The sequence below is a fragment of the Macrobrachium rosenbergii genome, chromosome 4 (genome assembly GCF_040412425.1).
Source record: "Macrobrachium rosenbergii isolate ZJJX-2024 chromosome 4, ASM4041242v1, whole genome shotgun sequence".
In the NCBI taxonomy this organism is placed as follows: Eukaryota; Metazoa; Arthropoda; class Malacostraca; order Decapoda; family Palaemonidae; genus Macrobrachium; species Macrobrachium rosenbergii.
The window spans coordinates 32,349,452-32,377,044 of NC_089744.1; the positions used below are offsets into that span (position 1 = coordinate 32,349,452).

At 38.9% G+C, this 27,593-nt stretch overlaps 1 protein-coding gene and 1 long non-coding RNA gene across 2 annotated transcripts in view; one reads left to right on the plus strand and one right to left on the minus strand.

Moving 5' to 3' along the window:
- Positions 1-27,593, minus strand: part of LOC136832299 (centrosomal protein of 120 kDa-like) — a gene marked incomplete in the record, with an annotated part of 159,188 nt that overhangs the window by 66,862 nt on the left and 64,733 nt on the right.
- Positions 18,958-21,364, plus strand: LOC136832308 (uncharacterized). The gene is made up of 2 exons (XR_010851158.1): positions 18,958-19,278; positions 20,302-21,364. It is a non-coding gene; the product is annotated as an uncharacterized lncRNA (long non-coding RNA).

Consider the following 27,593-nt stretch of genomic DNA (forward strand, 5'->3'; position numbering starts at 1 on the left):
GGGTACCATATTATATTAGTAATATTCAAGTGGACTACGTACATATTGCCTATAAAACATAATCATGTGTTCAGCTTTTCTTGCTTTGAAGTGTTGTGAACAACATTCCATTTTTGCTTTGCATTTTGCCAATAGTATTGCTATTTCTGATCATTGCATGCTGGAATATATCTATTCAACATCACACCAAGGTCTTTTGACTACTTCCTTATTTGTGATTGTCTCATTACAGGTCCCTTCATAGTGGTATAACATCTTAACACTGCATGGCTGACTTACTTATTAGTGAATAATCTATTTATTATTCTGTATTTTATTGTAGTTTATATGGTAGTCTACTTGTTATAGTATTATCTATTTTTGCTTCAACATAACATTATTGGAATCTATTATTATTGTTTGGTAATCTGCTTCATACAACAAATGCAAATGTAATAACACTTATAACTTTGTGAGAACCAATCTAGAATACTTTGAATTTGTCCCAACATTGCTGTTTGTGAACATTTAGTTCTATATCTGTTGCAAATTTATCCATTCTGATTTTATCATGATTATGTTTTCAATTTTTTCACTAAAAATAGTATTATGGTTCACCTTGTCAAAAGCTTTTGCAAAAGAGTAGGTAAACCACATCTCGTATCTTTTCTTGCCTATCATATTTTATGTATGTTTCATGGTGGACTAACAGTTGGGTTTGTGTACTTTTTCTGGGTACAAAACTGCTGTTGTCCTATATTAAACAACCATTTTTCTCATTAAATGTTTCATTATATTTTCTTCATTACCCTTTCATACACTTTCATATGTGATGTTAGACTCGCAGGCCATATGTGATGTTAGACACACAGGCCTATAATTACTTGCCTCTAGTCTTGATCCACTTTTGAAAATAGGGGTAATATATGCTAATTTATGTTCATCATAAATCTGCCTGTATCTACACTTTGTTTTAATGATATTGCGAGTGGCTCAAGGATAGAAAGAAAATACTTTCTTTAACAAATGGCAGGTACGCTGTCTGGTCCGCCGTTGATCCATTTTTAATTTCATTAATAGCCTACACAATATCGGGCTTCATTAATATCTATATGATAAATATTATCTATTTTCATCTCTTACTTCTGTATCATTATCTTCATTATCAATTCTAGGTGTAAATTCTCTTAGTATCTTCTTGCTAATGTGTTAAGTATATCACCTTTTTCATTCAATTTCAAGTTATTCTCGCCCTTCAGTTCTAGAGGGCCTATTTTCTACTCTTCTTTATTCATCTTTTCCATATGAGTAAAATATTATTTTGGGGTTTTGTTGATATTTTGTAGGTCTTTTCTTCAAAGTCCCATTTTTCATTTTCTTTTGATAGTACTGTATAATCTTGTTCTGCATTTTCTATCTTACTTTTTAGTTCCATCATTTACATGCATTCTTTCTTTCCACTTTGATTTTCTGGAACAAGATCCTTCTGTCTCGTGGTATGCATGACTGATGTTTACTTTTCTTCTTCGGTATATATTTATCCACTATTTTCTGTAACATTTTATATAATATATCCATTTATCGCATAGGCTATCACTTAAATATGTTTTCCAGTCTTAGTTTAATTCTTCATTTATTTGACCATTTTATATTCTTACTATAGAAATTATATTTCTATATCCTTCCCACTTTTTGTCTCTTGCTCATCCTCCTGTTTCACTTGTTTGGAATGGACTGTTAATTCTATGACATTATGGTCTCAAATACTCGTGTTATACACTATTATTTCTTTAACATAATTCACCTCATTCACAAATACTAGGTCTAAAATATTATCCATTCTTGTTGGCAGGTGATTTATTTGCTGGATGTTATGTTCTGGTAGTATATCTAATAGCTTTTCAAATTGCTTTATCTATGCACTACTATTACTCTCTTTTATATGTATAAATACAACCACAAACCCTATCTGTTCTTTTCCAATCTACAAAAGGAAAGCAAAGTCTCTGGATAGAATATAGTCCAGTCTTTGTGATTTACACATATCATCCAGTTTGTCTATTATTATTATGTCAAACCTTTAGTGTTAGGGGATTACAAATGTTCACTAATTTTTCAGATTCAAATTTACCGCTTGTTAATTCACATTCTGTGCATTATATTTCTCACAGATTTTCCTCGATTTATGTTTCTACCATATATCATGTTCCCCATGATTCCTATTTTTCTATCTGATCTATAAGTTTGGAAACCCTGTATCTGATCATCATTAATAATCTCTTTGGGAATACCAGGTTTCACTTATATTCATTATATCTATTTTTCTGAATTAGTTTTCTAAGAACTCTATTTTTTCTTTTGAGTTACTCGAAACTAAACTCCTGCACATTCATCACTATGATGGTTTGCGAGTTATCCCCATTATCTAATATGGGCACACAAGGATTTTCCCATGCCCTCTTCCTGTTCTGATATGTTGTTTTTTCTTTTTTATTTCTAGAAATTTGGACATTAAAAAATCCAACTTTTCCAATATATATGATCTTCCATCTTCATATTTATTAATTTTGTGCTTGTATCTGCATCTGTCTCCGTATCTGACCCATCCCCTTGCATTGTAGATACATTGCTTGTTCCTTGCACTCTACCTAGTTGCTGATGCCTCAAATCGCAATGCTGACATTTCACAACGTGGTGTTGGCATGCTTTTTACCTTCATCTCATGACAGGAGGCAGCACATCAACCCCCTAGATTGAAGCTGTGTTGGCTAGCAGCGGACATTTTTGTGTCAGCAGAAGTGAACAATGGAGGATTGTTGGTGGATATGCTCATGACAAACCCTAGTAAAGTTGGCCAAAGTATTGTTCTGGCCAATTGATCCAGCAGAAGAAATCACTTAATTCTGGAAGAAGCTTCTTGAATAGCCACATTTTATGAGGTTCCTTGTCAACCTAAGATGCATCAGTTTCATGATTTATGATATTCAGCAAGAACACAGGGGTAAAGGTGTAGGTTTGATAATAGATAGTTTGCAGAGAGGTTACTGAAATTTTTAATTTGAACTCATTTCTAGATAATTTTTTATCCAAATATTTACCAGAATGAGTGAATGATTGTATGCTTTTAAGCAAAGCCATTCTGCATTTTAAAGTGAGAAGGAATATCTGTACTACATGAAATTCAAACCACACTAGAAGTCAAGTAGCTAATTGTGCTCATGAAAAAATTAGGTTGCATCACAGTTGTCGCTGTTTTCACTAGACCTGCCATACAGGCAGCTCTTCTCTTTATTAAAAGATGAGTGGGTTAAATGTTGTTATTTGATCTGTTTGACAACAGTTAATCGGGACCCATTCCTTCATCACTTTATATTGAATACCCAGGGTAATGTGTACTGTGCATCCAATACAGCCTTGTTCAAACTATGATGGCCATCCTTTGGGTGATTTGGAATCATCAGATACCTTTTCTTTATGTATGGTCTCTCACCTTAAGATAATTGGTTAAACACCTAAATAGTTTGCTCTATATTTCTGATGTAAGAATGATCACTTGCTTAAGATCTCCATAAGTAATATTTATAATGAAGCGATTGATCCCATAGCCTCTTCAACTGCCATGTCTGCTTACTCATTTCCATCTGTCCACATAGGCTAGTATATAAGAGTAGCTCACTGATACATTCAGGTGAAGACAGGAGGACCAGCCATTCTGTCATTTCTTTTTCTTGTGGTTAGTGAGCATCAACAGCTGTAGTGAAGATAAATCAGGGCTAAAAACAGAAAAAATGAAATTTACATCAAAGAAATATGTTTAAAGACATGTTTGACAGCTTTTACCATGCTGTGAAGATGAAATTAGTTGGCAATTTGTTTTTAGTAATTCTCTCCAGCTAGAACAGCACATGTGTCACCATCATTCAGCTTATATCCACTGGGCATGCCTGTATTATGATATACAGCACCGTGAGTGATTTACTGGAATGTTTAAGAAACATCCTTGCAATTATTTAACTGGAACTGTGTTTTTCCTTCAAGTGGTTTTGGAATATTTCTGCAAAATGAGGTTTCCAACAAAGGCAGTGATTAAAAGTAAGTCATATGCATAAAAGCTTTCTGTACAGTAATCTAGCTAATTTTTCAAAACCATTTAAAGGTTTATTGCTGCCCGATCTACTGGCATCTGCATGTGTTTTTTTAGGATTATTGTTTGATTTAAGGTTTTAGTGATGCACCTGAGGATTAATTATTTGGGATGAATCTACCTACTTGTTAAAGATAGCTTATATTTCTGTGCCAATAGGCAAGTTGGCATTCAAACAAGAGGTGGGATTGATTGGCTGACCCTGGACAACTGTCAGCATGTGGTGTGTTTTGAATAATTTACTCTTTTGTGAGAATTCTCCTTGTTGCTATCAGGTATACTGTGTGCTCATACGTCAATGTGTCAAAAGGACTGGCAGTGAGGGCTTCACTCCTCTCCCACTTATCTACCAGAAAAAGACTTGGAATTCCACAGAATTATGCTAAAATCTTACTTGCCTAATGTACTATATTTTATTATATCTTCCTAGTTATTGAAATTCGGAAAGTTTTAATTATATCATGGAAAATATGAAAAAGTGAATGACAAAGTAACGTCATGTTTATCTATAAACCTATACAAATATATAAAACACATTTTAAATATACGAAAGATCTCTCTTCGCATCTGAGAGAGAAAGAGAGAGAGAGAGAGGGAGAGAGAGAGAGAGAGAGAGAGAGAGGAGAGAGAGAGAGAGAGAGAAAATACAACTCACCCATCTGACAGTACAGTAAAACCCCCATATTCGCTGCCCCATGGTCTGTGGACTCCCATATCTGTGGGTTTCTCTGTGGAAATATATCTAGCTATCATCTGCAGAAAATCTGCCCATTCATGTGTATTTTTCACTGAGAAACATTCTTACCGATTACTGTATTTTCACATAATTTTATGAATAAATGCACTTTTAGATAAAGCTATTAAAAATACTCAGGTATAAGCATTTACATGGTTTTTCTTATTTGGCTTATCAAAATGGCAGTTCTAAGTTTTTTAGAGGTTTTATGATCATGATTTGACGATTCACGTGGGGGTGTGGACGATCCCCAGCGAATGTGGGGGTTTCACTGTATACACAAGCATATATATGTTTTAGATTGCTATTTCCAAACCACTCAGCCGATAGCATGTCATCATGAAGAGAGGAGTTTACATTAGTTTCAGGATAGGCTACTACAGTCTTCAATAATAGTGTATTGTTATGGAGCCAGACAAATAAAGCAATAAAAATTGTAACACGTGTATATATGTGCTCATTTGATGGTGGCTTCATGAACTTCTGAGTTTTATGTTAATGTTACAGAATCTATATTTTATTAAAGAATATATACAGTACTGAGAGAAAGAGAGAGAGAGAGAGAGAGAGAGAGAGAGAGAGAGATATTATTTGAAAATTAGTAAATCTTTTATTATCAAAAATATTTATGATACAGCAATTCATTTTTCATTGAGAGAGAGAGAGAGTCAGATGGGGGTTGCCTTACGTTAAATATCAAGAGTGCGTTGAAAATAAGTAAATAATTTTTTATCATAAAAAATGTATTTATGATAAAGTAATTCATATTTTAGAGAGAGAGAGAGAGAGAGAGAGAGAGAGAGAGAGAGAGAGAGAGAGAGAGAGAGAGAGAGAGAGAGAGAGAGAGAGAGAGAGAAGAAGAAGAATGCTTGCTCAATGACTTCACGAGATAAAGATTAGGTGCTTGGATATCTTTCTCAGTCGAAATGTTTATGCTAATAAAAAAAGTCTCATTTGCTCATGCTAACAAAGTTTTGACGCTGTAATTGAGACGACGAGTTTTAGATAACCACAAAGTGTCCCCATTATGACATAATAGTAATGCATCTGGTTGTTACCAATACCAGCTGGAGGAGACTCACTCCATTTGTCATATCCAGGGGATTTGGAGTCTAGTTATACTGGGGACGTTCAAAGGCTGTGACCTCAACGTATGCTAATAAGCCAAAGCAGTCCATGAAGTCACTGTTCTCTTTGATGAGCGAGGCCGGTATAAAACATTTGAGGAGTCAGTTTTCAGTTCGTTGACCATAAGTTAGCGATACCCAGCGACCTGGGCACAGGGTCGTCTCACGATGAAGCTTAAGATCTTCAGAACAGGGATACCAAAACTGTAAGCTTGTAGATTTTCTTCACGAATATTTAAAGAGATTAAACCAACATAGAGCAGCCCGATGGCACGAAACAGTACTCGGGCCGAGAAACACTAACAGTTGAATAGCAAAGCCTGATGGAGATTTATTGCTTTATCACAGATCGTCCATTTCAGCGACAGACATCCGAGAGGCACCGACACGCCAGCAGCGTTTTTGCAGAAAAGCTACCAGCAGACATGAAATTTCCAGCGATGAAGAAGAGAAGGTGATTCACAATCAAAATCTCACGTTGGCAGGAAGGTTAGCCACGCTTGGTCTTCGTCAGTAAAAGCTAGAGAGGAATCATTTCACTGCACACAAGGCCACCTGAAACAGCCCTGCAGCCTGGAGAAATCATCACTCTGCTGACTTCTCGATGGGATTAGGGCGTAATGTTCAGTTGTCCAGGTGCTGCCACGTGAACTGTGCTCAACAAACGAATACCTGGCCTTCAGCTAATTTTGTCATCAAAAAAATGTTGTTGCCACAGAGTGGAAATCCTTCCATTGCTTCTCCAGCACACTTGTTCAGTTGAGTCTCACACTTTCAGCCTGAATGTATCTGACAGAAATTACTCAGCGAGTCATCATCACCTCTCTGGCGCAGTTGCAGCTTCACTGCAGCAAGCGACAGATTAGTTCCTCTCGCTAGCCGACATAAATAATGTTGTTGCATCGATTGAGCGAGCAGTCCACTTTCTGCTCTCGCGTCACCTTTGAATTTCGAGCGTGTTAAAGGATGCCGTCAGTTTGCGGTGCCGATGCGAAGCCAGAGCTAAACTGGCATCCACTCTCTCGAAGGACATCTTCCAGTCGCCACCTGCCCTGCGAGGTGTTCGAGAACGTTATAGTCTTCGAGGCAGAGCAGCGCGGCCCTTGCGGTCGTGTTCTGTCATCCGTGCCTCCATTCTGTCTCGTTCACCTCTTCGCAGAATCGATCCTTTCCAGTGACTGGGGTGTCACTTCTTTTGTTCTCCATTGAGACGCGTGAGGAACAAGCTTTCTGCGACACCGTTCTGTAACGACTTCCGGTTAAATGATCGGAAGCGATTGACAGCACCCTGAATCTCAAATGATACGCTGGCGCGGAGGGATACAACTGCTCAATCGCCGCAAAGCAGGTTATTGCCTGTGTAAAAGTATCCTTTAGCCGGGGAGTGAGATTGACTTCTCCGTTTGTCATGACGTGTGTCAACAGATGCCCGACAGCTTGCTCGACCAGCCAGGGACAGTCGTCAAGCGCAGTCTCAAGACGTGGTATCCGCGAGAATGACCAGGCCGAAACTGCGCAGGAACACCTGCGGGAGCGCTATAAACGATTTGCTTAACCGCAGCGTTGTAAAGGTACTTTGAATTGAGTCAACTGTTAATTTCCTGCACGAAGCAGAAGCTACGGTGACAGATTGAATTCGAGGTATGTATCTTTCACCAAATGTGAGCAGGCTGCCAGAATTCAGCAGGAAGTTTCATTTGAACAGTTCGCCGATGAAAGTTATTCTATTGCGTTCATACCGCGTCTCCACCATTGCCGTAGAAACTCCGAGACCGATCTCATTGCTCCACGTTCTTTTCCATTTTCACTTCTCCCGAAAGAGCCGGGCATTTCGAGCGTAATGCCGATCGCAGCGTGCTGTCGGAGGGAGAGAAACTGACCACCCATAAATACTCAGCCACCAGTCTCGCTCACGCCGTTAAGCCGTTCATGGTTGCCATTGCAGCAAGTGTGAGCATTTTCCACAGCCGTTCTTCCTGTCTTCGCCTTCAAACTCTTCTCCTGAAGACCACTGACTAATACATGCTTGAGCATGATTTTCAGAAGCCTGAAAGATTCGAAGAACTGGGTGAACGAATTTGACTGACACAACCGCAAAATGGAGTTTACGAGAGATGAATATACCACTGGTTTATGCAAATGATAATGCGAGCAATGTTACAGTCGTAGCGTGATTGGTACGCGTCTTTGTAGCTGTGAGTCAGCCGATAACATGGTCTTCTTCGGGGAGACGTGAGCGAGGTCATCCATGGAAGATGAAGGCCGTGGAGATATATCGCGTAGGCTCAACATGTGGACGGCGAGGTCGAGAGCGAGGCTGGCATTCACAAGGAGAACGAACCGTCCGAGAGCCTTCATTGTCGACTTCTGGATGGGAGTCTTATCACCTTCCGACCTGAGAGAACACCACTCGTAAAATCGGTAGATAGATCTCAGCCACCTTCGAGAAGTTCGATCTGTAGATTCCGGGAGTTTAGAGCAGCACTGCCGCACAGGAGCGAACCGCCTGATTGATGCACGGCCGCATCGTAGAGCAGATGGTAGGCTCAGGAAAGTCGATGGAATGACAGCCGTAGGCGCCGACAGAAAGAGATGACGCCGCGGAAACCGAAGCCCGAGTCTCAGGGAGCAGCCACTGTGTTGAGACGATACGCTTCGTCGAAATGAAGATCTGAATAACATGGCAGATCACGATGCGAGAGCGTAGCGACAAAGGTCGCAAATCAGTATTTAACAGGAGCTTACACACATACCTCGAAAGATTGCACAGTGGAGTTGCCTTCTTCACAAAGGATTTCTCCTGAAAGAGGCAGTAACATCACCTTTCTAAAGACAGCAGCAGAGAATGAGGGGGAGAAACCTTTCTGAATAGCAGGAGAGGAGATTTGGCAAAGAGATTGTTAAAAACATTGTATGAAACCCAACCCAATTGGGATGGGTTTTCACCCCCAATGGCAGCAAACGTATCAATTCCTTCTTGTTCCATCTCTTCTTTGCCAAAATCTCCTCTCCTTGCTTCTTCTCAAGAAGGTTTCTCCCACTCTCATTCCTCTACTGCTTTGTCTTTAGAAGATTTGATGTTGCTGCCCCTCTTCATTTGGGAGGGGGAGCTTCCTCCCCTTGTGAGGGAGAAGGCAGCTCCCACTTGTGCAGTCTTTTCAGGGGTATGTGTGCAGAAGCTCACCAAGTGTTGAGCGCCGTTAGGCCTACCAGGGGTACCAAACTTTTCCGGCCTTTTGTCCCACTACATGTCTTCTCGCATCCCAGTGTCGTCTGCCATGGCAATTTCAAGATCTTCAGTTTCCGTGACGTCATCTCAACTTACAATGGCTCTCCCTGGGACTGTTTCCAGAGCTACAGTTTCCATGACGTCATCTCTTCTGTCAACAGCTCTCCCCCAACCTTACACCGTGCTGTCACCAGCTGTCATTTCCATCGACTTCCATCCCTGGGCCTACTACATCTGCTCCCTCTATTGCTCAGGCTCTCTTTGACAGAGTCAAAGGTGTTTTTCTGAAGAAGTACGGCCATGCATCAATCCAAGGCCAGTTCCTGGCTCCTGTGCAGCAGTGCACACTCCCTAGAAGTGCCCTCTAAGAACTCCAAATCTACAGATCAGACTTCTCCACAGAAGGTCGCTGGGATCTCGTCATCTACCAGTCCTGTTTGGGGAATGAGTGATTCTCTCAAGTCCGTAAGAAGGACGATAAGGCTCCCATCAAGAAGTCGACTGTGAAGGAAGCTCTCGGGACCGGGACCGTTCTCCTTGTAGATCTCTTAGCCCTCGCTCTCATTCACACGGCCGTGTCTCTTCTTACTGTGTTGAGAGCCCTACATGACCGCATATCCTCCCACGGCCTTCATCTCCACATCGTTATTCTCACTCACATTCTCCCAGAAGGGACCATGATCCGCGCTCTAAACCACAAGGCCGTAACTGTAATCCACACTGTCAATCACACGGCTGTGGCCATTCTTCACGTATCAGCAGCCCTGCAAGACTGCATAACCAATTGTTATATTCATCTCCTCATCGTAGTTCTCGCTCCCGTTTTTGCGGACAGCATCAAGATCAAGACAAGATTCCTTTTCGTTCTTCAGATCTTCAGGCTCCCAAGAGAGTCCATGCTCTAAGCATGCTGACTTCATTCTTAGTCAAGTGAATTCTTCCAGACACAGGAGAGGAGACAGAGGCAGGGCTAGAGGAGGGAGACGGTAGAGGGGATGCTCCTCCCCACTTGCTGCCATCAGTGAAGGGGTGCCTTGGCAAGCCATTGGGCAGCTTGGCAGTAGTATGGAGCAGAGACCTGGGTAGCAGATGTTCTATGGGTGGGATATCTACTCCCCTTCGAGTTTCCTCCTCCCCTCTCCGACCTTCCCCTTCACCAGTCAACGTACACTCAAGGGTCGCCGAAGCATCTAGCACTCCAGGAGGAAGTGAAGAAAATGAAGGAAAAAAGAGCAATGGAGGTAGTAAAGGATCAGTCTCCAGGTTTCTACAGCAATGGGAGATTGGAGACCTGTTATAGACCTGTCGAATCTCAACCTTTTCATCAGTAAGGCTCTGTTCAAAATGGAAACTCCTCGCACAGTTCTAGCAGCCATCAGGAAGAACGACTTCATGCTCACGACAGACCTGAAGGATACATACCTCCAGATTCCAATCCACCAATCACCCCGTAAGTTTCTCTGCTTCAGTCTGGGAGAGATAACTAGTTAATCAATTCAAGGTACTTAGCTGCAGCCTTTCTGGTTAAACAAATCATTTATAACTAACTCACTCAACTGTCCCACAGGTGTTCACAAGAGTGTTCACCCTAGTTTCAACCTGGGCTCATTCTCACGGGATACACATCTTGGGATACCTTGACGACTGGCTAGTCCTGGCAAGTTCTCGGGTAAAGCTAATCCAAGATAGGGACCGTCTTCTGCAATTCTGTTGCAACTTACACATCATGATAAATTTGGAGAAGTCAAATCTCACTCCCAGCTAAAGGATACTTTACCTGGGCATGCTTATAGACACGACAGTGGTGAGGTTATATCCATCACACCAACGTATCGACAAGTTCAGGAGTGCTGTCCAGTCCTTCCCGTCAAAACAGAAACAACCAGGACGTCAGTAGCAGGTCGTTCTAGGTTACTTGTTGTCCTTAGAGAAGCTTGTTCCTCACACGTCTCCACCTTCAGTCTCTCCAATGGAGACTAAAAGTGTTTTGGTCCCCTTTGAAGGACTCTCCAGTTTCGAGTTCCTCTCTCGAAAGTGAGACAGGACTTAGAATGGAGGCTGGATGATAAGAACCTGACCATAGGAGCACCCCTTCACTCTCCCCCTCCAGAGATTCTCTTGTTCTCAGACACCTCACACGAGGGTTGGGTGGCAGACTTGGAAGATCTCCTAACTTCAAGAGAGTGGGATCACCAAGACATACAGCTTCACATCAACACCCTGAAGCTGACAGCATCCTTCCTAACACTTCAGGAATTTCAAAAAAGGGTGACAGGGCAGAAAGTGGTTCTCATGTCCGACAACACTATGGTGGTAGCTTATGTCCAAAAAAGGGGGGGCTAGTGTCATGTCAGCTATGCGAATTGAGAATACAACTGCACCAGAGGGTGTGGTGGTCTCTCACTCAAGTGGATTTCTCAGCCAGATACATTCCAGGCAAGGGGAATATTGTGGCGGACCAGCAGAGTCATTGGGGTCAAGTTCTGGGGACAAAGTGGTCACTACATCAGGAAGTAGTGGAAAGGATTTTCCATCTGTGGGGAAGTCCAACAGCAGACCTTTTTGTTTTGTGACAAGATTCAACAAAAAATTGGAGGTATTTTGTTCGTTTGTTCCAGACCCCTGGTTCGTGGCAGAAGACGCCCTGCAACACACCTGGGACAAGCTGGACATTTATGCCTTTCCTCCCTTTTGCCTAATCCATCAAGTGATCAACAGAGTGATGATTTCTCAGAACCTCAGGATGACCCTAGTGGCTCCCTTGTGGCCACAAGCAGAATGGTTCCCCGATCTCCTAGCTTTACTGACCGAGGCTCCAAGGGAGATTCCACATGGCACAACCTTCCATGCCAACTGCACATTGAGAGGTTTCACTGATTGGTAGAATCCTTATCTCTTCATCGCTGGAGACTCAGTATCTCTTGCGAGCGAAAGGCTTTTCTCGCAAAGCAGCAACAGAGATGTCGGGTTATCTCAGATCATCATCTATATCCACGTACCTAGGGAAATGGACCGTCTACTGTGATTCGTATCGTCAACAGGGTTTCTCTTCCATCAGAACTGCTATTCAACAATTAGTGGACTTCCTCATTTTTCTCCGTAGGGAGAAATTACTCTGTTTCGGCCATCAAGGAGCTGCTCTATGATTGGTTCTGTGTTTGAAGGATGTATATCTTTCATCTTCATGGAAAGTCTCTAAGCTTCTCAAAAGTTTTGAGCAATCCTGTTTCCCAAGAGATCTTAAACTTCATCAATGGGACTTGACCCTGGTGCTTAGGAGTCTCACTCGTGCTCCATATGAAAACTTATGGGATTCAACAGACAGAAATTTAATCCTCAAAATGGTTTTCTTACTGGCCTCAGCTTCATCAAAGAGAATTGGTGAACTTCATGGACTCTCTTTTAATATTAAACATACGAGGAGTTGGGGGTCCACAGCCTTTGAATTTGTCCCAGAATTTGTAGCTAAGACTCAAAATCCCACGGTTCATGATGACAGATTCAAGTCTTTCTCGATCCCCTCCCTTGGGGATTTTGTTGGTAACAACCAGATGCATTACTATTATGTCCTGTCAGGGCACTGCGTAGTTATCTAAAAAGGACTCGTCGTCTCAGACCTGAGCGTCAAAGACTTTTTGTTAGCATAGGCCGTAAAGACTTTTTGTTAGCATAGGCCGGAACAAGACAGAAGTGTCCAAGAACACAATCTCCTTTTAGCTACGTGAAGTCATTAGGCAAGCTTACAGTGCTTCTTCTTTCTCTCTCTCTCTCTCTCTCTCTCTCTCTCTCTCTCTCAAAATATGAATTACTTTAATATAAATACATTTTTTATGATAAAAATTATTTACTTATTTTCAACGTGACTCTTGATATTTAACGTAGCGCAACTCCCCATCTGACTCTCTCTCTCTCTCAATGAAAAATGAATTGCTGTATCATAAATATTTTTGATAATAAAAGATTTTACTAATTTTCAAATAATATCTCTCTCTCTCTCTCTCTCTCTCTCTCTTTCTCTCAGTACTGTATATATTCTTTAATAAAATATGAATTACTGTAACATTAACATAAAAACTCCAGGAAGTTCATGAAGCCACCATCAAATGAGCACATATGTACGTGTTACAATTTTTTTTATTGCTTTGACGTACGCTCCATAACAATACACTATTGACGGAAGGAGCTGTAAGTAGCCTATCACAAAGCTGGTAGCAAACTCCCTCTCTTCATGATGACATGCTATCGGCTAGGTGGTTTGGAAATAGCCAATCACAAAGCTTGTAACTCATATGCTTTGTGTATACAGTGAAACCCCCCGTATTCGCTGGGGATGCGTCCCACACCCCCCCGTGAATACGTCAAATCCGCGAATGCTTAAAACCCCTCTAAAAAAAACTTAGAACTGCCCATTTTGATAGCTTAAACCAAGAAAAACCATGTAAAAATGCTTATACCTGAGTATTTTAATAGTTTTATCACAAAAAGTGCATTTATTCATGAAAATTATATGAAAATACAGTAATCAGTGAATATTTCTCAGTGAAAAATACCGCGAATGGGCGAATTTTCTGCGAATGATGGCTAGATATGTTCCACAGAGAAACCCACGAATATGGGAGTCCACGAACCATGAGAACGCGAATATGGGGGGTTTACTGTATACTGTCAGATGGGTGAGTTGTATTTTCTCTCTCTCTCTCTCTCTCTCTCTCTCTCTCTCTCTCTCTCTCTCTCTCTCTCTCTCTCTCTCTCTCTCTCTCTCTTTCTCTCTCAGATACGAAAGAGAGAGATCTTTTAGGCATATTTAAAATGTGTTTATATGTTCTGTATAGGTTCATAGATAAACATGACGTTACTTTGTCATTCACTTTTTCATATTTTCCATGATATAATTAAAACTTTCCGAATTTCAATAACTAGGAAGATATAATAAAATATAGTACATTAGGTAAGATTTTAGCATAATTCTGTGGAATTCCAAGTCTTCTTCAGGTAGATAAGTGGGAGAGAAGTGTAGCCCTAACTGTCAGTCATTTTGACACATTGACGTGAAGGCACACAGTATACACAGTAGCAGCAAGGAGAATTCTCACAAGAGCAAAAACATTCAAAACACACCTGGTGGAGAATGGGTATACTTGACAGTTGTCCAGGGTCAGCCAATCAATCACCTCTTGTTTGAATGCCAACTTGCCTATTGGCACAGAAATATAAGCTATCTTTAACAGTAGGTAAGATTCATCCCAAATAATTAATCCTCAGGTGCATCACTAAAACCTTAAATCAAACAATAATCCTAAAAAAACACATGCAGATGCCAGTAGATCGGGCAGCAATAAACCTTTGGAAATGTGGTTTTGAAAAGAAATTAGCTAGATTACTGTACAGAAAGCACATATTGCATATGACTTGCACCTAATCACTGCCTTTGTTGGAAACCTCATTTTGAAATGTTCCAAACCACATGAAGGAAAAACACAGTTCCAGTTAAATAATTACAAGGATGTTTCTTAAACATTCCAGTAAGTACTACGGGTACTGTATATCCTGTACAGGCATACTGATGGATATAAGCTGAATGATGGTGACACATGTGCTGTTCTAGCTGGAGAGAATTACTAAAAACAAATTGCCAACTAATTTCATCTTCACAGCATGGTAAAAGCTGTCAAACATGTCTTTAAACATATTTCTTTGATGTAAATTTCTATTTTTTTCTGTTTTTAGCCCTGATTTAGTTTCACTACAGCTGTTGATGCTCACTAACCACAAGAAAAAGAAACACAGTAGTGGCTGGTCCTCCTGTCTTCACCTGAATGTATCAGTGAGCTACCTCTTTATATACTTCAGCTCTATGTGGACAGTAGATGGAAATGAGTAAGCAGACATGGCAGTTGAAGAGGCCATGGATCAATCGCCCATTATAAAATATTACTTATGAGACCATGCTGGGATCCATTCTACATCAGAAATATGAGGTAAGCTAGTTGGAATTGTTTTAACCAATTATCTTAAGGTGAGGCCACAGCTACATAAAGAAAAGGTATACGGTAATTCAAATCACCCAAGAGGATGACCATCATGATTTGAACAAGGCTATGTGGGCTGATATACAGCACATTACCCATAGGTATTCAATATAAAGTGATGAAGGAGATAGGTCCCAGTTAACTATTGTCAAACAGATCAAATAACAAAACATTTTAACCTACTCATCTTTTTAATAAAGAGAAGTAGCTACTCATCAAATGGCAGGTCTAAGAGGAGAAACTTAAGGACAATCAGAGATACTGAAACCTAATTTTTTCATATTTCAATTAGCTACTTGACTTCTAGTGTGGTTTGAATTTCATGTAGTACAGATATTCCTTCTCACTTTAAAATGCAGAATGGCTTTGCTTAAAAGCATACAATCATTCACTCATTCTGGTGGGGGCTATTTGGATAAAATTATCGAAATCCAGTTTCAATTAAAATTTCAGTAGCCTCTGCTAACAAACTATCATTATCAAACCTACACCTTACCCCCTAGTTCTTTGCTGAATATCCATAAATCATGAAACTGATGCATCTTAGGTTGACAAGAACCTCATAAAATGTGGCTATTCAGAAGCTTCTTCCAAATTAGGGACTACCAGGGTTCTTCTGCTGGATCCAAGTTGGCCAGAAACAATACTTTGGCAACTTTTACTAGGCTGTCGAGCATATCCACCAACAATCCTCCATTGTTCACTTCCTGCTGACACAAAAATGTCCGCTGCTAGCCAACACAGCTTCAATCTAGGCTGATGTGCTGCCTCCCGTCATGCGAGATGAAGGTAAAAAGGATGCCAACACCACTTGTGAAATGTCACATTGGCGATTGAGGCATCAGCAACTAGGTAGAGTGCAAGGGAACAAGCAATGTATCTACAATGCAAGGATGGGTCAGATACGAGACAGAGATGCAGATACAAGCACAAAATTAATAAATATGAAGATGGAAGATCATATATATTGGAAAGGATTTTAATGTCCAAATTTAAAATAAAGAAAGAAACAACATATCAGAACAGGAAAGAGACATGGAAAACTTATTATTACCCATATTAGATAATGGGATAACTGCAAACCATCATAGTGATGAATGTGCAGGGTTTGTTTGAGTAACTCAAAAGAAAAAATAGAGTTCTTAGAAAACTAATTCAAACTGAAAAATAGATATAATGAATAATATATGAAACTCATTCCTAAGAGATTGGTAATGATGATCAGATACAGGGTTTCCAAACTTATAGATCAGATAGAAAAATAGAATCATGGGGAACCAAGCGATATATGGTAGAAACATAAATCGAGGAAAATCTGTGAGAAATAGGCACACAGAATGTGAATTAACAGCTGCAGAATTGAATCTGAAAATTAGTGAACATTGTAATATACAGACCTCCAACACCAAAGAGTTTGATATAATAATAGACAAACTGGATGATATATGTAGAAATCACAAAGACTGGACTATATTCCTATCCAGAGACTTTAACTTTCCTTTTGTAGATTGGAAAGAACGAATAGGAGTTTGTGGTTGTATTTATACATATAAAAAAGAGAGTAATAGTAGTGCATAAGATAAGAGGCAATTTGAAAAGCTATTAGATATGCTACCAGAACATAACATCCAGCAAATAAATCACCTGCCAACAAGAATGGATAATATTTTAGACCTAGTATTTGTGAATGAGGTGAATTATGTTAAAGAAATAATAGTGTATAACACGAGTATTTCAGACCATAATGTCATAGAATTAACAGTCCATTCCAAAGCAAGTGAAACAGAGATGAGCAAGAGATGCAAGGGAAGGATATGGGAAATATAATTTCTATAGTAAGAATATAAATGGTCTGAAATAAATGAAGAATTAAACTAAGACTAAAAACATATCTGCAAGGATAATATATACCAAATATGGATATTATATAAAATGTTACAGAAAATAGTGATAAATATATACTGAAGAAGAAAAGTAAACATCAGTCATGCATACCACGCAGACAGAAGGATCTTGTTCCAGAAAATCAAAGTGGAAAAGAAAAGAATGCATGAAAGTGATGGAACTAAAAAGCAAGATAGAAATGCAGAACAAAAGATTATACAGTACTATCAAAAGAAATGAAAAAATGGACGAAGAAAAGACCTTACAAAATATCACAAAACCCCAAAATATTTTACTCATATGGAAAAAGATGAATAAAAGAAGAGAATAGGCCCTCTAAGAACTGAAGGGCGAATAACGAAATTCGAATGAAAAAGTGGAAATATGTAACACATTAGCAGAAAGATATAAGAGAGAATTTACACCTAGAATTGATAATGAAGATAATGATACAGAAGTAAGAGATGAAAATAGATAATATTTATCATACATAGATATTAATGAAGCCGATATTGTGTAGGCTATTAATGAAATTAAATGGATCAGCAGCCGGACCAGACAGCGCATCTAAGCATTTTGTTAAAGAGTATTTCTTTCTATCATAAAGCCACTGTACATTACTAAAACAAAGTGTAGATGAGGCAAGATTTATGATGAATATAATTAGCATATATTACCCTATTTTCAAAAGTGGATCAAGACTAGAGGCAATATAGGCCTGTGAGTCTAACATCACATATTATGAAAGTGTATGAAAGGGTAATGAAGAAAAATATAATGAAACATTTAATGAAAAATAGTTTGTTTAATATAGGACAACATGGTTTTGTACCCAGAAAAAGTACACAAACCCAACTGTTAGTCCACCATGAAAACATACATAAAAATATGATAAACGAAAAAGATACAGATGCTTTGCATCTACTTTTTGCAAAGCTTTGACAAGGTAGACCATAATACTATTTTAGTGAAAAAATTAGAAAACATAATATTGTGGACAAAGTAGGAAGATGGATAAAGAATTTTTGCAAAACAGAACACAGATAGGATTGCAAACTTATCACGAGAAATTGATGAAGCTAAGGTAATATCCGGAAAGCATAAGGTATGGTGTTAGTTGCATTGCTGTTTGTTATTATGATTACAGACATAGACAGTAATGTTAAGGACTCAGTAGAGAAGTTTCAAGGATGACACACAAAAAGTAGATAAATTACTTGTGATGAAGATAGGAACTCGCTACAAAGAGAGACCTAAACAAATATATGAATGGGCAGAGGTAAATAGGGTGGTATTTAACTCTGATAAATTTGAATCAATAAATTATAGTGATAAAGAAGGACCGCTATATGCATATAGAGGACCTAATAATGAGACAATCACAAATAAGGAAGTAGTCAAAGACCTTGGTGTGATGTTGAATAGGAATATGTTATGCAATGATCAAATAGCAATACTATTGGCAAAATGCAGCAAAAATGGGAATGTTGTTCTGGCACTTCAAACAAGAAAAGCTGAACACACATCATGTTTTATAAAACGTATGTACGTAGTCCACTTGAATATTGCAACACAATATGGTACCCACACTACCAAAAAGGGATATCGCACAAATAGAGGTACAAAGGTCCTTGCAATAGCCAGAACAGAAGTTAAGGACCTTGACTACTGGGAAAGACTACAAGTCTCCGTAGACATCAAACATGTTAAAATTGATTGCATCCTTAAAAGTTCATTTTAATTTATTTAACAGTCTTCCATGGAGCTCGTTTTCTTTGAGAGAGGCAGATTGCCCCGTTACTTTGTATTGCAGTGTAAGCGATCTTCAGAAGTAAACACAAGCGGCAGTTACCAGATTGGCATATTGGGTGCCAAATTCGAGAAATTGGGCACTTTTCAAACCTGATTGGCATCCAAAATTTTGATTTGACTCATTTTTATTTTGGCATATTTTCTTAAATTCGAATATTTTTCTAAATTATATAAAATCCTGTCAAACCCGTATGGTTGAGCAAGGGAGCCGTTTCAAAGGCAAATCCTGCGTATTACTACTACTAATACTGCTGAAAGCGCATCCCTTAGAGTGGAAGTATAGCCAAAAATCAATTTCTCCAAGAAGAATAAACACGTGATTTGGAAGATACTTAACTGTGAGTAGCACGTGTTGACATACCAGGTTCATGTGGTATTGAATATGCTTGACTGTTTAATATTAAGGTGAATCCTGGCGTAGGAAAGGGTGGGCTAATTTACAGTATATCTGCGGAACCTGTCCCGGTCAGGCACGGCGCCCCAAGTGAGGTTATGTAGGTAAGGGCTGGTTAGGTCAGGAAAAGTTGGTAAAATTTTATAAGTTGCCAATAAGACTCCAGCCAGCCATTTTTGCACGAAAAACCATTTTGAGTTTTTTTTCATGCTAAAATGACTAGGAAATAATAGGGCACTAAAAGAACCCTAAAATACCAATATAACTTCACCTACGGGCGTTGACTGGTTACAATTTTGCCGTATTAGCTATGGAGGGGGGGTATTCTTACCTTATAAGTCGTGAATTTTCTGATTTTTTATTTATCATTTGCGCATAGTGTTTATGGGGTTCAAAATAATGAGAATGAAGAGCTGCTCTTTTCAAAAATGTAAGTCACAATTTCATAGTGTGTATTGGCAACTTATAAAATAATACCAACAATAATGATTTCCCAATTTTTAGTATTCTTAGTCCGTGATGGTAGACTACTTAGCGTTTGTGACTTGTATCCTATTGTGTTCAGTCTATTAACTCTAATAATGATGTAGTTATGGCTGAATATGAAACCCAATATAAAATTTTTGTTACTAAGTTATGTAGTTGGTTGTGGTACATTTCATAACCTGGGATTATGTGGTGAATTTTGCAGGGGCTTCGAGACAGGGACCAGCCCTAGTATAGCCAAACCTTTAATGTAGCCTAGTTATGAGTAGTGCCAGATATTCGAGCCATACGCTCCTTATGTTGAAAGACTAAATGTGTTGTATTTACTGCAATATGAAATATCATGAAAAATATTTTGCGTAAACTGCTTTGATGAACTCTGTTCTACCTAGCTGTAGCTGTTATTGCCCTAAGGACCGGGCCATTTGTTAGAATTGTAGTTGTTCCTTCCAGGAAAGTTAATTTTTCTTTCTTTTCTCAGGTAGCTTTTCTAATAAGATAATCACCAGTGCCATGCGCAAGTGAAAAATTTCTATGATGGCCAAAGGAAATATAAAAATGAATGGGAGAAAAAGTTTTTATGGCTGAAAGAAGCACCTGATTGGAGAGGAGATGCATACTGCAAGTTAGGCTTTTGTACTTTAATTCCAAGGCAGCCAGTCCTTCGAAAACATGAGCAGTCGTAAAAACACAAGAAAAAGTAGTCGGCAGTCAAGTGCACAAACTTAATAACATTTCAACCCAGTGGACCTAGTGAGACTGTTAAGAGAACAGAACTGGAGCCAGCATTGGCCGTCTCTTGCCTCTGCTCTTTGCTGACAGTTGACCATTTTCGTTAAATAAGAAAAATGGTAAGGGCAGTACCTTGGGAAGCATAAATTTGCATAGAACAAAATGCAGCAAACTTATTAGTGAAGTAATATCACCTGCCTTCAAACAAGAATTAATATATGATGTAAAAGATGCAAAATATGCTCTACTAATTGATGAAGCAACAGATATCAGTACAGATAAACATCCCTGTATTACAGTAAGGTTCTTCTTCGTTTTTAACGTGCATTTTTCCCATTATTATATGGGGTAAGCACGATGCCTTCTTTTGAAGGACTTTGATTTGGCGGTGGGGTAGGCCGTAGCCTCGATCGGCTGCCCTGCCCGACATCGCTTAGACCCCGGTAGCGAATGTGTACATGTTACCAAATGCACAGCTCCCTTTCTCCCAGCAGCGAGGAGAACTGGGCGAGTAGGTTGACAGTTTGAGACGTGTGAGGTGTCTGTTATGTTTTAGAAGGTGTTGCAGTGGCTTTGTTTATGTGTGTATTAGTCTGTAACACCCATTTGCTTTCAGCAAACCTATCCGTTGATTACATACGTAATCCCGGGGTGTCTACACGGATAGCAAAGTGTCCGCCTCTCTGACTGGTCGGCTGCGGGGATTGAACCCTCGCCATAGACTTCTATGAAGTCTGAGGTTGCTGCTCCTACCAACCGAGCCATCGAGGCTCCCCCTGTATTACAGTAAGGTATTTTAATAAAAAAAAGAATTGTCACAGAATTGGTTAGCTTTGTAACAGTTACTGAGGCAGCTGGTGCAGTATTATTTAAAGTGATTAAGTATGCCATAGAAGACATTGGTCAAAGTTTAAGCAACTATCTCGGATTTGCCAGTGATGGTGCATCTGTGATGATAGGGAATATTAATTCAATGTGGACACGAATAAAAGAAGAATCACCACACTGTGTGCAAGTCAGATGCATCTGCCACTCTCTTGCCCTGTGTGCGCAACACTCTTTTGAGAAACTGCCTTCCAACTTGGGTTTTCTTTTATCGGAAATCCCAAAGTGGTTTTCGAAAAGCTCTCTTAGAAGAGAGACTTACAAATCTCTCTTTAAGGTGATGGACCCAAATGGAGAGAGGAAAGGACTGCCAACTCCTTTCCAGCAAGCTTCTGTAACAAGATGGCTTGTGAGAGGAAAGGTAATGAATAATATTTTATGCAAATGGGATGAATTGCGTGGTATTTTAGTAAAAAAAAAAAAAAAAAATTGTCACAGAATTGGTTAGCCTTGTAGCAGTTCCTGAGGCAACTGGTGCAATATTATTTAAAGTGATTAATAATGCCATAGAAGACATCAGAACCGAAGAACAAATAACTAAAATAAGGCCAGTTTTCAATTGTTCTTTGAAAACCTCAAAGGATCTGCCATCTTTAAATGAGGCTGCTTATACTGGTATTGACTTGATGGGTTCCATTTTGAAATCGCTTTTTTATTTCAGAACTAATCAATATGCTGTGTTAGCCGACATAGAGTCTGCCTTTCTTATGATTAAGTTGGCTAGTGAATATGATCAGAATAGATTTTGCTTCTTTTGGAGAAAAGGAAATAAATTAGTTTGTTATCGATATACAACTATTGTTTTTGGATACACTTCTCCTTTTATCTTGAATTATGTAATGAAACATCATAATGAATCATATCCTCAAGACAAATGTAGGCAAATATTAGATAAGTTTTATGTAGATAACTTGATAGTGACAAGAAATGACATAGGTGAATTACATGAGCTATATAATCTTTGTTTTTCAAGAATGAAGGAAGGTGGATTCACTTTAAGATCATGGAAATCAAACTCAACTTAGTTAAGGGAGACCATGAAATCTGATGATAGGTTAGTAAAGCATGGGTGCACTGAGGAGAAGGTATTAGGGTATAGGTATAATGTAAAATAATGACACTAAGTATAGTTGATTGTGTGGTAGATGCAGAAGCTGACACCAGAAGGAAAGTTTCATCACTAATATCCAAGGTTTTTGATCCACTTAACTTTGTTTTACCCGTCACTATTAAAGGTAGAATCCTAATGTGCAAAGTTTGGAAGTTGGGAATAGAATGGGATCAGAAGGTGCCCAAAGAAATTGTAAATGAAATGAAAACTATCAGTAAAGATTTTGAAATGTTATCTCAGTTATCATTTCCTAGACAAGCCATAAATGAACAGAAATCTTATGGACTGCATATATTTTGTGATAGTTCTACTGAAGCTTATGGGTTTGTGTTTTATGCATGTGATGAAGAAAATAAAAGTACTTTCTTATTTGCTAAAGCAAAGCTCGCTCCTTTAAAAAAGGGTAACGAGCAGTGTACCTACTTTAGAATTAATGGGAGTAGTCTTAGCTTTGAAGTGTTTACCAACCTTAATGGAAACTTATAATAATATTCAATTTCAATTTGTAAATATTTGTGTTGATGCTCAAGTAGTGCTAAATTGGATTATAACAAAGGAGCCTAAAGTGAAATCTAAATTTGTAAGAAACAGGATATTGGAGGCAGAGTCTTGCTGGTGATTTTTCCAATGAATTTAACATCCCTATAGTTTTTCATTATTTGCATACTGACCAGGACCCAGCTGATTTAATGACAAGAGGATTGTCATATGGAAAGTACTTGTCACAAAGAAAGTGTTGGTTAGAAGGATGGATGGATGGATGTATGATATTTAGGGCAAAAGCCCAGGCACTGGGGCCAACAAGGCCATTCAGCGCCGTAATGGAAAGAAAATAAATTATGTTAAAGTTATGAATTCATGAAGGAAATGATTAATAAATAAAATGAAGTGATGTGACCAATAAATAAGGGTATGAAGTTTAATGAATGATGTGCTATATACATAAAAAAAAAATTAATGTCATTAAAATTCTACATGATGTAATAAATTATTAAATAATATTAAATATCGTTAAAAATTTTAATACACTTTAAAAAAGAGATGATAGCAGAAATATCTGCTTCATCTCCCAAAATATCAGACAGGGATTTACCCTGAAAATATCTCTCTCTTTGGTTAAAATATCTGGGGCAGACCACCAGAATGTGCTCCACTGTTAGTGTCTCGTCACAGTAAGCACACTCTGGAGGGCTGCTTCCTTCAAAAATAAACTGATGGGTCAGACGAGTGTGCCCAATCCTTAATCTCGTTAAAATAACCACTGTTCGTCTGTCAAGCTGGAATGACGAAGACCATGGTAGTACATTATCCCTAATATTTCTATATTTCTTATTATTGGCAAGAAGGGGAGAAGTCCACTTTTCTTGCCATTTACTTAAAACATAAGATCTAATGGGACCTTTTAGATCTGTATGAGGCACTTTTCTAAAAGAGGTTTCTGATAAAATACTAGCAGCTTTCGCTTCCCTATCTGCCATCTCGTTTCGCGAATCCCCACGTGAGAAGGGACCCAACAGATAGAGACTGATTTACGTTGACAATATATACGAAAAAGCCACTCCTGAACTTTTTGAATTAATGGATGAAAGCTATTAAATTTTTAATAGCTTCTAAGGTGCTTCTAGAGTCTGAGTATATGACAAAATTAGAGTCACTACTTTGAAAAACTAAATCTAGGGCAGACACTACGGCTGTTAATTCGGCAGTAAATATTGATGCAGAGTCAGGTAATTTAGCTGTGTACGCTGTATCACCAAGGATAACAGCGCAACCAACACCACTATCTGACTTAGATCCATCTGTATAAATTTTTGTAAAATTAGTATGGGTAACATCGTGCTCTAAGAATTTTCCCCTAATCTCTTCTACAGTGCAGTCCTTTTTGTTAAACAGTTTCTTACATATTGATGCTTCTGGGATAAGCCATGGAGGATTTACAGGATATTCTACTCCCAGGACTTTCTGGGATTTAAGGTGATTATTCCTAACATCCTCATTCAGTCGAATTTGGAATGGTTTAGAAGCTCTTGTACCAGAAAAACTTCGAGAGTCTGTTTCCTTTAGTGCTTGAAAGGAGGGATTTTTGGGAGCACTTTTCATTCTAGCCATGTATCGCAACCCTAGCTCTTGCCTTCTAAGATCAAGGGGTAAATGATCTGTGTCGACATAAATGCTTTCAACAGGCGAAGTTCTAAAAGCCCCTGAGCATATTCTCAACCCCATGTTGTGTACAACATCCAGTTCCTTTAGCTTGGTTTTACAGGCTGAGGAATAAATCTGACAGCCATAGTCTAGCTTAGATCGACACAGAGAGTCATATAGCCTCAGAAGGGATTTCTTATCAGCCCCCCAACTAAATCCAGAGACAACCTTTAAAATATTCATAGATTGTTTAACATTAAACTTTAGGGCATTTATGTGGCTAGCCCATGTTAATTTATGGTCAATAGTCATCCCCAGAAATTTAACTTCACTCTCGTAAGGAAGGATGGACCCTTTTAAACTAAGTGTGGGAACCACTTCCACACGCCAGCACCTGGTGAATCTTACTGCAACTGTTTTGGAAGAGGAGAATTTGAAACCATTCTCATCAGCCCACTTAGTAATAGCATTAATAGACCTTTGCAAATGTTTACATACGGACAAGGAATCATATCCTGTGCAGTATATTGCAAGGTCATCGACAAAAAGCGAGCATTTAACAGGGGCGAGATTTTTTCAATCACACTATTTATTGCCACTGAAAAAGTGTTACACTTAAAACGCTTCCTTTGGGAACTCCTTCCTCCTGCATAAAAGGTTGGGAGAAGGAGTTTCCCACTCTTACCTTAAAAAGTCTGTCTGATAAAAAGGAATATATAAACCTGACCATTCTTCCACATATGCCCATCTTGTGCAATTGTTTCATGATGCCAATTCTCCAGGTAGTGTCATATGCTTTCTCCAAGTCAAAAAATATGCCAATGGTCTGACACTTTTGGCGAATCCTTGCTGGATTTGGTTGGTCAGCCTCAGCAAGGGATCAAGGGTGGAGCGGTTTTTCTGAAACCAAATTGAAATGGCGATAGTAATCCTTTGGTCTCCAGGTGCCAAACCAGTCTAGTATTTATCATTTTCTCCATCAGCTTACACACACAGCTGGTAAGAGCTATTGGTCTATAGCTGGTGGCTTGGGAAGCATCTTTATTAGGCTTTTTAACAGGGACAATTATGGATATTTTCCAGTCCTTGGGTAAAATTCCAGTTTCCCATATTTTGTTTATAATCTTCAGTAAATATTTTTGGCATCATCTGGGAGGTGTTTCAGCATTTCATATATGATTGTATCCTCACCTGGAGCTGTGGATTCACTTGAGGAGAGCGCCTCACGAAGTTCTCTTAGGGAAAATTTGTAGTTGTATGGTTCAGATTTTCCCGAATCAAACTTCAGACACATTTCAGAATTCCTAATTCTTTGAAATTCTGGAGAATAATTGTTAGGGCTGGAAACTTTAGAAAAGTGTTTTCCTAGCTCATTGGCAACTTCAGTGGGCTCTGTGATTAGAGTGTCATTTATTTTTAATGAGGGCAATGGTGACGCTACAAATTTTCCACTCAGTTTCCTTATTTTGCGCCACACCACTCTTAGTGGGGTCTTAGAGTTTATTCCATTAATATAGTAAAGCCAACATTCTCTTTTGGCTTTCTTATAAAAGCGCCGCTGCTTGGCTAAAGCACGTTTGTAGATTAATTTAGACTGAGGGGAGCCACTAGTTTTGTAACGTCTGTAGCATTTCCTAGTCACTTTTCTCAGAATACCACATGTCTTATTCCACCAGGGAACTGCAGGTCTACGAGGTTTGCCTTTTGTTTTTGGAATCGAGCTTTCAGCACTCTTCAAAGTAGATTCAATAAAGTAATCATAGGCATCTAGATGAGAATGAAAGGACTCAAACTCCCTATCTAGATTGACACCCTTACTAAATTTATCCCAGTCTGCGTCCTCTACCTTCCACTTAGGTAAAACTTCTGATGGAGCATTCAGAGCATATTTCAAATGGATCGGGTAGTGATCACTTCCATTTAAATCTTCATTAACAGACCAATTAAAATCAAGGTGGATACTAGTTGAAGAAATACTAAGGTCCAGTGCAGAGAAATGATTATCGTGAATGTTGTGGAATGTCACTGACCCATTATTATACAGGGTAACATCATTCCTGTCAATAAGGTCTTCGATTAATTTCCCTTTACTATCTAAAACCGACTTCCCCAAAGGGGGTTGTGGGCATTAAAATCACCTAGCAGAAGTAAAGGAGCTGGAAGTTGGTCAATTAACGACTGAATATCTCCAATGTTAAAATCAAGGTCTGGTGGAAGGTATAAGGAGCAGATTGTTATCCTCTTTTCCAAAATGACTGAAATAGCGACAGCTTGTAATGTTGTATTTAATTGTATTGTGGAGTGCTGTAGAGATTTATTAATAATAATTGCAGCACCTCCATGGGCACGATCACCAATTGGGATATGATTTAAATATTGAATAATTTAGTCCAGGATTATAAACAGAGTTGCCTAACATTGTTTCCTGTAGGCATATAATCCCTGGATTAAATTCATGCATTAAAACTTTAAGGTCTTCTGTACGGGCTCTGAGACCTTTACAGTTCCACTGAAGAATATCGAGCAAGAATGCTAAGGTGGTAAAATGTGCTACTTCCCACTCCTTGGAGGGGAAGTACTGTTCCTAGGGTGGAGTGGGAAATTCTCCTTTATAAGAGATTGTTTTCTTAATCCCTTTTCATCTGAATTGGTGTTCAGGGTCTTTGGTTGATCTTCATATTTTTTATTATGAACCTGATGTTCAGAATTATTGCTGTGGTTCTGTGCACCACTAATCCTATTTGTCTTAGGGCGGCAAGACTGAATTGAACTCAGATGTTTTTGTTCTGAAACTACTTTTGGAACCACCTTTCTAGGAGGAGAGATGTCTTCCAAAACACTGAACCCATTTGAAGTTTTTATTATAAAATTATCATTATTTGGGGAACTATTTCTTGTGCGTT